This window comes from Arachis ipaensis, chromosome B8 (assembly GCF_059453495.1).
Source record: "Arachis ipaensis isolate K30076 ecotype BB chromosome B8, ASM5945349v1, whole genome shotgun sequence".
In the NCBI taxonomy this organism is placed as follows: domain Eukaryota; kingdom Viridiplantae; phylum Streptophyta; class Magnoliopsida; order Fabales; family Fabaceae; genus Arachis; species Arachis ipaensis.
Window position 1 is genome coordinate 79445938 of NC_142443.1, and position 12010 is coordinate 79457947.

The 12010-nt window shown below is 39.9% G+C and overlaps 2 non-coding genes across 2 annotated transcripts; one reads left to right on the forward strand and one right to left on the reverse strand.

Annotated features, from left to right (window-relative positions):
• Positions 1-1351: 1351 nt before the first annotated feature.
• On the forward strand, positions 1352-1460 carry LOC148548566 (small nucleolar RNA R71). The gene has a single exon (XR_015897720.1). It is a non-coding gene; the product is annotated as a small nucleolar RNA R71 (small nucleolar RNA).
• A 9019-nt stretch (positions 1461-10479) lies between these two features.
• On the reverse strand, positions 10480-10583 carry LOC148548567 (small nucleolar RNA R71). The gene has a single exon (XR_015897053.1). It is a non-coding gene; the product is annotated as a small nucleolar RNA R71 (small nucleolar RNA).
• Positions 10584-12010: the final 1427 nt, after the last annotated feature.

The following is a 12010-nucleotide window of genomic DNA, read 5'->3' on the forward strand; positions in this document are numbered from 1 at the left end:
TATGCCTCTTGGATTTGCAACTTCTTCATCACAGACAAGGGCATTAAATTGATGCTTGCTCCTAGATCACATAATGCTTTCTCAAAGGTTGTGCTCCCAATGGTGCATGGAATTTGGAAGCACCCTGGATCCGGCATCTTCCTTGGTAAGTTATTATGAATGATGGCACTGCATTCTTTAGTCAGGACCACTATCTCATCTCCCTTTAAAGGCTTCTTCTTTGACAACAACTCCTTCATGAACTTGACATAGAGAGGTATTTGCTCCAAAACCTCAGCAAAAGGAATATTAATTTGTAACTTTCTGAAGACTTCCAAGAACTTTGAAAACTACTTGTCCTTGGTCTCCTTTTGAAGTCTCTCAGGATATGGCATTTTAGGCTTGTACTCAGGAGCCTTTGGCAGTGTAGGATAAGTGTCAAGAGAGTCTGGGAATGGGTTGTCCGCACGCTTTGGAGGGACGTGCTCTACTTCTTCCTTCTTCTCCTCTGGAGCTTCCTTTTCAACTGGCTCCTCATTAACTTGTGCTTCCGTACTTGCCACTTGTCCACTTATCAAGGTGATAGCATTGCATTCCTTTCTTGGATTTGGAATTGGGTTACCAGGAAGGCTATTAGTGGTCCTCTGATCAATTTCATTAACTTTTGTAGCTAGTTGAATCTCCAAGTTTTTTATGGATGCCCTAGTTTCCTGTCTAAAACTTGTCAATATTGCTTCCAAATCATTGTTCTATTGGGGCTGAGAAGTTGCTTGCTGAGATGACTGAAACTGGTGTTTATTAAAATTATTCTGTTGAAAACCACCGTGAGAATTATTATTAAAATTCTGTGGCCTCTGAGGTTGCTCTCTCTACCCAAAATTTGGGTGATTTCTCCATCCCTAATTGTAGGTATGGGAATAGGGATCATTATTGGGATTTCTAGGAGCACTCCCCATGTAGTTGACTTGTTCAGAAGAGGATTAAGCATAATCATAATTGCCATTTTGCACAAAATTACCTGTCATGACATAAGAGACCTCTTGAGGTGGATTTTGGGTGTTGATAGCTGAGACTTACATGCCACCCATCCGCTGAGTAAGTAGATTTATTTGTTGAGACATAAGCTTGTTCTGAGCAAGAATAGCATTAAGAGCTTCTACTTCAATAACACCCTTCTTCTGAGGAGCCTCAGAGTTCACAGGATTCCTGTTAGATGAGTATAAATATTGGTTGCTAGCAACCAATTCAATCAGCCCAATAGTCTTCTCTGGTGTCTTCTTCTTGTGCAATGAACCACCTGCATAATTATCTAAACACATCTTGGATATTTCACCTAAGCCTTCATAAAAGATATCTAGCTGGGTCCATTTGGAGAACATGCCCGGAGGGCATTGCCTAGTTAGTAGCTTGTATCTCTCCCAAGCTTCATAAAGAGTTTCACCATCCTTCTGCCTGAAAGTCTGAACCTCCACCCTAAGTTTAGTCAGCTTCTTTGGTGGGAAAAATTTAGTAAGAAACTCAGTAACAACCTTGTTCCAAGTATCCAAACTGGGGGACACGCTGATCTAACCTCTTGGATTTATCTCCTTATACACCACCTTTGGAAAGGGCACAATGTCAAGGATGCTAAGCGTTGACTATATTGTGGCTGATGTCATGTCAGCATACAATGCCCTAATAGGTCGGACCATTTTAAATTAACTAGAAGTGGTTGTCTCTACGCCTCACTAGTGTATGAAATTTCCCACTACAGAAGGAAACGCCACCATAAAGGGAGATAAAAAACTTGGCACGAAAGTGTTAAAATGAAAGCCTTAATCTAAAAGACAACACGGGAAGAAAAGAAGTCAACACTATTGAGCACGGTGGTGTTCGAACTTGAGAAAAACTACGTCCCCAACATGGAGGAAAGGTAAAAGAAGTGCAAATCGGAGATCATGCTGAAAAGACAATAGGGGCTAACCTAGATGGAGGCCTGAAAGCACAACTCGTTGACCTCCTACGAGGAAACTCTAACCTCTTTGCTTGGAAAGTCTCCAACATGCTTGGTATAGATCCTGACCTGATGTCTTATAAGCTCGTCTACCTGGGTTCCAGACGTATTCAACAAAAAATTCGGAAACTTAGGCTCGAAATAACACAGGTCATGGAAGAAAAGTGTAGGTGTTATTGGAAGCCGGATTCATAAGAGAGGTAAAGTATCCATTATAGTTGGCTAACGTAGTGCTAGTAAAAAATCAGAATAGAAAGTAGAGGACGTGTGTCGACTACACCGACCTTAATATGGCTTGTCCCACGGATACATATCCTCTCCCGAGCATCGATGCTCTCGTTGACTCAGCCTCAAGTTATCGGTATTAATCCTTCATGGATGCATACTCGGGATACAATCAAATCTCAATGTACAAACCAGACCAAGAAAATACTTCTTTCATCACTCCCAAGGCTGTCTATTATTACGTAGTAATGCCTTTTGGATTAAAGAATCTCGGAGCCACATATCAGTGACTGATCAACAAGGTCTTTTCCCCCACTAAGGAAAACTCATGGAAGTATATGTGGACGACATGCTCGTCAAAACTAAGGACGACTTAGCTCTCTTGTTCGACCTTTCCGAGTTATTCTCCACAATAAGGAAGCATAGGATGAGACTGAACCCCCTCAAAATGTACCTTCACAGTAGAGGCTGGGAAGTTCTTAGGTTTCATGCTCACTCAAAGAGGCATAGAGGCTAACCCGGACAAGTGCACAACCATACTAGAGATGAATAGCCCGACTTGCCTCAAAAAAGTCCAACAACTAAATGGAAGGTTGGTAGTACTATCCAAGTTCTTAGTAGGATCAGTGTTAAAGTTTATATCATTATACTCAATACTAAAAATGGTGAGTCAATTTGAATGGACCTAGGAATGGGAACAAGCCTTTCAAGGATTTAAAGCATTTTTGGGCCAATCCCCTAGACTCACCTGACCAATTGCGGAAGAAGAGCTCGTTCTCTATTTGGAAGTGACAAGCCGAGCTATAGCTGCTACCCTGGTCCAAGATAATGAGAACAGGTGGCAACCTATCTATTTTATCAGCAAAGCTTTACAGGGAGCAGAGTTGAACTATCAAAAGATAGAAAAGTTTGCAGACGCTCTTATCCTCACCTTCCGAAGGCTTCGACCTTACTTCCAAGCTCACACTATAAAGTTTTGAACTAATCAACCCATGAAGCACATTCTACAAAAAACAGACCTAACAAGAAGGATGCTACAATGATCTGTAGAATTGTCTGATTTTAATTTAAAATAGAAGCTCAGGCAATAATCAAGTCACAGTACCTCGCCGACTTCGTAGTTGAATACACTGAAAGTCGGGGAAGTCCGACAACTTAGAGCGTATACATAGATGGATCATCCAATAAAGTTGGCAATGGAGCAGGTGTCATCTTGAAAAGTGAGCAAGGAACTCGGATAGAACTCGCTAAAGTTTGAGTTTTCTACTTCTAATAACCAAGCAGAATATGAAGCCTTGCTTGCTGGCTTGAAGCTGGCTAAAAAAGTCGGGGCAGAAAGGTTGATAGTGTTTAGTGACTCCCAGGTAGTAACTTCGCAAGTTAATGGCAATTATCAAGCCAATGATCCCAACATGAAAAAGTACCTAGATGAAGATCGGAAACAACTATCGTAGTCCTCGAAAAGCAAGGTTCGACATATAATTCGGGGAATTAAACGCCCCAGCAAATGCCCTCTCCAAGCTACCCAGTACCAAGCCAGGGGACAACAATGAAAGTCTAATTCAGGAAACTCTCCACGCACCATCAGTATCAAAGAGAGATGACAGCTCGGACACAATGGCCATATCCATCCAAAATTTAGGATAGATGACCCCTATAGTCAACTATCTTAAATTTATGTCCTTTCTGAAGACGAAAAAGAGGCTCGAAGACTCATAAAGGAAGCACAAAATTATACTTTTGTCCACAATGTTCCATACAAAAGAGGAATATCAACTCCTCTCCAAAAATGCATCCCGACCTCTAATATGAAGGAGGTCACAGAGGAAGTACGCAACAGCGTATGTGGAAACCATTTGGGAGCCCGATCACTAGCCCAGAAGGTGATTCGAGCTGGCTTCTTTTGGCCAACCTTGCAAAGAAAAGCGGCCGAGTTCGTCAAAAGGTGCCGCCTTGCCAGAAGCATGCCAACTTTCATGTTGTACCTCCCGAAGAGCTTATCAGTGTCACCTCACCATGGCCATTCGCGAAATGGGGTCTCAATCTCCTCCAACCATTCCCTCAAGCTCCAAGACAAGTAAAATACCTTATAGTAGGGATTGACTATTTTACTAAATGGATTGAGGCGGAACCATTAACAACTATCATGGCCCAGTGATGCTGGAAGTTCCTCTTCAAGAACATCGTCACAAGGTTTGGAGTTTCCCATTCCATCACCACGGACAATAGGACTCAATTTACCCACTAGACCTTCAAAATCTTGGTGGCCGACCTCATGATAAAGCACCGATTTACATCGGTAGAACACCTTTAGGCTAACGGACAAGCTGAAGCTGCAAACAAAGTTATATTAGCCTGGTTGAAAAGCTTACTATAAGACGCCAAGGGAGCATGGATAGATGAGCTTCCTCAAGTCTTATGGGCATATCGGACGACTCCTCATTCTTGAATGGTTATATTCTACAATAAAAGTTAAATACCCAAGCACAAAAGGAAGAGCTCAACCTCCTCCCAGAAATTTGAGAATCAGCTCAGATCAAAAAGGAAGCACTAAAGCATAGGATGGCTCTAAGGTACAATCAAAAGGTACTCAAAAGAAGCTTCACCACAAATACCTTATATTCATCCAAAATGACATCAGTATTCAGAAGTCGGGCAATGGAAAGTTGGCTGCAAACTGGAAAGGACTGTACAAGATTGTTGAAGTCTTAGGAAAAGGTTACTACAAAGTGTTCAATTTACAAGGGAAGGAACTATCGAGGTTGTAGCACGCATGTAATTTGAAGAAGTACTACATTTAGGTAGTGCCCCTCGTTCTCTAGTGTACTTCTTTTTGCTGACTTCATGATTATTTTCCGAGAAGGATTTTTTCTAAAGGGGGTTTTAATGAGGCACCATAACAAGGGCTAAGGGTAGCCAAAATCCTTAGTAGCAATTTATTTAAAGGCATTTTTCTTTTATCAATGATAAATCTACTTCTTCCTTAAACGTTTCCTATAAAAATGTATTAATTTAAACTCGACAAACCGCGAAAATCATTGCTCGACCTAGAATGGTCGGCAAGATGAATTGACGAGGTATAAATTATTGTAAGAAGTTAGGTAAGCAAATCGTAAGACCGACCTCAAAAGTAAGGCGGAACAAAAACGAAATGTAAAAGTAACTTGGCAAATTCTGATTAACCCGAAGTTGGAACTTACAAAGGAAATGCAATATTTTTTACCGATCTTCATTTTTAACTTCACAGAGAAACAAGGTTAAAAGTTGTCAAAACCCGATCTTCAACTAAGCAGCTGTAAAAGCTATGAGCTAATTCAACAAAAAACAAAAACCTAAATTCATTATTAAAATCAAGAAAGGTTCTTTAACAAAATTCTAAAGTTTTTTAATCATAACTAAACAAAATAAAATTGTTCAGATAACTACAAGTTATAACAAAAGATGTTCATCCAAGACCCACATATTGGGCCTTTCAAACCACGAAAATTAAGAGAAACTACAAAGGAGTGAGTTGCTCTCCTGTGACAGCATCCTCGGCTCAAACGAAGGAGTCAGGTCATACTAAAAAATCGGCACAGCGGGAATCTGACCAGTCGGAGAATGAGGGAGCTTGCCACTAATGACCTCGTTCCCAGGAGGAACCTTAGGATTTTGGGGAGCCTGACCGACACCTACCCCCGAAGTTTTCAGGTCGAGCAAGGGAACTTCCTCATCTTCGTCTGGAGCAGGGATGATCTTTTCGTCTATCACAATGTTGTCCTGGCTAATCAGGGAAAGGTCTCCCATGGAAGCAATGACACAGAACTAGACCTTTAGATTTGCAAACATTTCATCCATTCCCTTAGCCACAGATTCCTAGAGTTCTGCATATTTGTCCCGGGCCTTAGTTAGGTCATCCCCAAGGTTAAGCCTCTCCCCAAAGACACGAGTATAGCTCTCCTCTGCTTTCTTTCTCAAAACCTCTGACATAGCCATGGCCGCCTCCGCCTGTTTTGCCTTGGCCAGAGCTTTACCCAAGTCCGATAGTAATGCATCCTTCTCCTCCTCAAGCTCTCTTTTTGCCTCCTTCAGAGAAACCACCCCAGCCTGTGAAGCCACCAATGAACTATGGGTGACATTAAGAGAAGTGTTCCTTAACTCCCTGGCCCATGCTGCACAAACGCCTGCCGTCCGAATTCCACCTTTGGCCAGGAGCTGGAGATGGTTTTTGATGGACACATCTTTCATACTAATGTGGCTATGAGGAAGAATATGCTTTTCACTCCAACCAAGCCCGTCAAAGCCCTTGTTGTATATACTCTCCGATTTTGTAGTTTTTCATCTTTTAGGATTTAGTTCAGAGGAAGAAGGTGGAGGACGGACCACTATACTGTCCGAGGTGGAAAGGGGGGTGCTGAGCGGATAATTTATACGCTTTTTGGCATTGTTTTTAGTATGTTTTTAGTATATTTTAATTAGTTTTTATTATATTTTTATTAGTTTTTATTTAAAAATCACATTTCTGGACTTTACTATGAGTTTGTGTGTTTTTCTATAATTTTAGGTATTTTCTGGCAGAAATTGAGGGACCTGAGCAAAAATCTGATTCAGAGGCTGAAAAAGGACTGTAGATGCTGTAGGATTCTGACCTCCATACACTCAAAGTAGATTTTCTGGAGCTACAGAAGCCCAATTGGCGCGCTCCCAATTGCGTTGGAAAGTAGACATCTTGGGCTTTCCAGCAATATATAATAGTCTATACTTTGCCCAAGATTTGATGGCCCAAACAGGCGTTCTAAGTCAGCTTAAGAATTCTGGCGTTTAACTCCAAAACTGGCACAAAAGCTGGAGTTAAACGCCTAAACTGGCACAAAAGCTGGCGTTTAACTCCAAAAAAAGTCTCTACATATGAAAGCTTCAATGCTCAGCCCAAGCACACACCAAGTGGGCCCGGAAGAAGATTTCTGCATTAATTACTGATTTCTGTAAACCCTAGGCTACTAGTTCTCTATAAATAGGACCTTTTGCTATTGTATTTTAATATACTTTTGGATCTTTGATAAGTCTTGTGCTATCTTAAACACGTTTGGAGGCTGGCCTCACGGCCATGCCTAGACCTTGTTCTTATGTATTTTCAACGGTGGAGTTTCTACACACCATAGATTAAGGTGTGGAGCTCTGCTGTTCTTCATGAATTAATACAAGTACTATTGTTTTTCTATTCAACTCAAGTCTATTTCTTCTCCAAGATATTCATTCGTTCTTCAACTTGATGAATGTGATGATCTGTGACACTCATCATCATTCTCACCCATGAACGCGTGACTGACAACCACTTCCGTTCTACTAGCAATGGCTTGAATGCGTATCTCTTGGGTTTCTAATCTAAGATTAGAACCTTCGTGGTATAGGCTAGAATTATTGGTGGCCATTCCTGAGATCCGGAACGTCTAAACCTTGTCTGTGGTATTCTAAGTAGGATCTGGGAAGGGATGATTGTGACGAGCTTCAAACTCGCGATTGTGGGGCGTGTGACAGATGCAAAAGGATCAATGGATCCTATTCCGACATGATCGAAAACCGACAGCTGATTAGCCGATGTTGTGACAGAGCATCAGAACTATTTTCACTGAGAGGACGGGATGTAGCCATTGACAACAGTGATGCCCAACATAAAGCTTGCCATGGAAAGGAGTATGAATGATTGGAAGAAGGCAATAGGAAAGCAGAGGTTCAAGGGGAACAAAGCATCTTCATACGCTTATCTGAAATCCACCAATGAATTACATAAGTATCTCTATCTTTATTTTATGTTTTATTCATATTTTAATTATCAATCCTCCATAACCATTTGAATCTTCCTGACTGAGATTTACAAGATGACCATAGCTTGCTTCAAGCCGACAATCTCCGTGGGATCGACCCTTACTCACGTAAGGTTTATTACTTGGACGACCCAGTGCACTTGCTGGTTAGTTGTGCGGAATTGTGACAAAGTGTGATTCACGTTTGAGAGCTCCAAGTCTTTGGCGCCATTGTTGATGATCACAATTTTGTGCACCATGTTTTTGGCGCCATTGCCGGGGAAGGAACGAATGAACGAACAATAATTTCGCATTTGTTTCTGGCCACAACAGTGCCAAGTTTGGTCCGGCAACAACACCAAGTATTTGGCGCCGTTGTCGGGGATTGTTCGAGTTTGGACAACTGACGGTTCATCTTGTTGCTTAGATTAGGTATCTTTTCTTCAGAATTTTTAAGAATGAATTCTAGATTTTCAAGGTGATGTTTCCACCATCACAAAAGCTGATTGATCCTCATCAATTTAGCTATTGAATATAATGTCCTGCTGAAGCTTGGCCAAACATGTCTAATCCTTTTTAGACTGAAGCTTTGGACTAACATTGCATGATTCCTGGAATTCTCATTAAAAGTTTTGATTCTCTTTATTTTATTTTCTATATAATTTTCGAAAATTACAAAATAAAATTTATAAAACCATAAAAATCAAAAATATTTTATGTTTCTTGTTTGAGTCTAGTATCAATTTTTAAGTTTGGTGTCAATTGCATTATTCTTGCATTTTTCGAATACATGCAATATGTTCTTCATTAATCTTCAAGTTGTTCTTGATGATTTCATTGCTCTGATCTTTAAATTCTCTTGTTTTGTGTGTTTTGTTGTTTCTCATACGCATTCTTAATTTGTTAGTGTCTCCTATATGAAAATTTTTAAGTTTGGTGTCTTGCATGCATTGTTTATTTGATCTTAGTTGCATTTTTATTGATTCCCATCATCAAAAATTCAAAAATATTTTTTAAAAACTATGTCTTTTCAAGTCAATAATACAGAGAATTGAAGATTCAGAACATTCAGCAGAGGAATCAAACAGAAAAAGCTGGGCGTTCAAAATGCCCAGTGAAGAAGGAAAACTGGCGTTTAAACACCAGCCAGGGTACCTGGCTGGGCGTTTAACGCCCAAAAAGGTAGAGATTTGGGCGTTAAACGCCAGAATGGGCACCATTCTGGGCATTTAACGCCAGGATGACACTAGAGGGAAGATTTTGTTTTTAATTCACATTTTTTTCAAGTTTTCATAATTTTTCAAAATCAAATATCTTTCAAATCATATCTTTTCAATCATATCTCTTTCATAATCAATTTCTTTCCATTTTATATTTATTTTTACTATTTTCAAAAATCCTTGCTTCAATTCAAGATTTACTTCAAAAATTTTCAAGTTGTTACTTGCCTATTAAAAAAGGATCAAATTTTAAATTTTAGAATCATATCTTTTAATTTCTTGTTAGTCAAGTAATCAACTTTAGTTTTAAAACTTTCTCTTTTTAATTTGATTTTCGATCATATCTTCTCAATCATATCTTTTCAATCACACCCTTTTTCAAAATTAATTTTCAATCATATCTTTTTAATTTCTAATTTCAAAATCTTTTTCAAAAATCATTTTATTTCTTTCCCAATCTTAGTTTTCAAAAATCTCAATCAAATTTTCAAATTTCTTTTAATTATTTCAAAATCTTTTACTCTATTTTCAAAAATTCTTCCCCTCTTCTCACATCCTTCTATTTAAAGGACTAACACTCTTCCTCAAGGTGCAATTCGAACTCCCTCCTTCTTTATATGTTCGAATTCTCTTCTATCTACCTCTTCCTTCTATTCTTCTTTTCCTCTGACACCTCAAGGAATCTCTATACTGTGACATAGAGGATTCCCTACTTTCTTGTTCTCTTCTCTTTCATATGAGCAGGAACAAAGATAAAGGCATACTTGTTCAAGTTGATCCTGAACCTGAAAGGACCTTGAAGAGAAAGCTAAGAGAAGCTAAAGAACAATTCTCTTTAGAGGGCCTAACAGAACTCTTCAAAGAAGAAGAAACCATGGCAGCCAAAAACAACAACAATGCCAATAATACAAGGAAGGTGCTTGGTGACTTTACTGCACCTACTCCTGATTTCTATGGGAGAAGCATCTCAATCCCTGCCATTGGAGCAAACAACTTTGAGCTTAAGCCTCAATTAGTTTCTCTAATGCAATAGAATTGCAAGTTTCATGAACTTCCATTGGAAGATCCTCATCAGTTCTTAGCTGAGTTCTTGCAAATCTGTGACACTGTCAAGACCAATGGGGTTGACCCTGAAGTCTACAGACTTATGCTCTTTTCTTTTGCTGTAAGAGACAGAGCTAGAACATGGTTGGATTCACAACCTAAGAAAAGCCTGAACTCTTGGAAAAAGCTAGTCAATGCCTTCTTAGCAAAGTTCTTTCCACCTCAAAAATCGAGTAGGCTTAGAGTGGAAGTCCAAACCTTTAGACAGAATGAAGGTGAATCCCTCTATGAAGCTTGGGAAAGATACAAGAAATTGATCAAAAGGTGCCCTTCTGACATGTTTTCAGAATGGAGCATCATAGGTATTTTCTATGATGGTCTGTCTGAACTATCCAAAGATGTCATTGGATAGCTCTATTGGAGGATTTCTTCATCTGAAGAAGACGCATGCAGAAGCTCAGGAACTCATTGAAACGGTTGCAAATAACCAATTCATGTACACTTCTGAAAGGAATCCTGTGAATAATGGGATATCTCAGAAGAAAGGAGTTCTTGAGATTGATATTCTGAATGCCATATTGGCTCAGAATAAAATATTGACTCAACAAGTCAATATGATTTCTCAGAGTCTGTCTGGAATGCAAGCAGCAACAAGCAGTACTAAGAAAGCTTCCTCTGAAGAAAAAGCTTATGATCCTAAGAACCCAGCAATGGAAGAGGTGAATTACATGGGAGAACCTTATGGAAACACCTATAATCCTTCATGGAGAAATCATCCAAATCTCTTATGGAAGGATCAACAGAGACCCCAACAAGGTTTCAACAACAATAATGGTGGAAGAAATAGGTTTAGCAATAGCAAGCCTTTTCCATCATCTTCTCAGCAACAGACAGAGAATTCTAAGCAAAGCCACTCTGACTTACCAACCATTGTCTCTGATCTAATAAAAACCACTCAAAGTTTCATGACTGAAACAAGGTCTTCCATTAGAAATTTGGAGGCACAAGTGGGTCAGCTGAGTAAGAAAATTATTGAACTCCCTCCTAGTACTCTCCCAAGCAATACAAAAGAAAATTCAAAATGAGAGTGCAAGGCCATAACCACATCTCACATGGCCGAACATGGAGAAGAGGAAGAGGCAGTGATTCCCACTGAGGAAGACCTCAATGGACACCCACTGACCTCCATGGAGTTCCCTAATCAGGAACCATGGGAATCTGAGGCTCACACTGAGACCATAGAGATTTCATTGAATTTACTTTTGCCATTCATAAGCTCTGATGAGTATTCTTCCTCTAAAGAGGATGAAGATGTTACTGAAGAGTAAGTTGCTAAGTACCTTGGAGTAATCATGAAGCTAAATGTCAAGTTGTTTGGTAATGAGACTTGGGAGGATGAACCTCCATTGCTCATCAAAGAACTGGATGACTTGACTAGGCAGAGATTACCTCTGAAGAGACAGGACCCTGGAAAGTTCTCAATCCCTTGTACCATAGGCACCATGACCTTTAAGAAGGCTTTGTGTGACCTAGGGTCAAGCATAAACCTTATGCCTCTCTCTGTAATGGAGAAGCTAGGGATCATTGAGGTACAAGCTGCAAGAATCTCACTGGAGATGGCAGACAATTCAAAGAAACAGGCTTATGGACTTATAGAGGATGTCTTGGTAAAGGTTGAAGACCATTACATCCCTGCTGATTTCATAGTCCTAGAGACTGGGAAGTGTATGGATGAATCCATCATCCTTGGCAGATCTTTCCTAGCC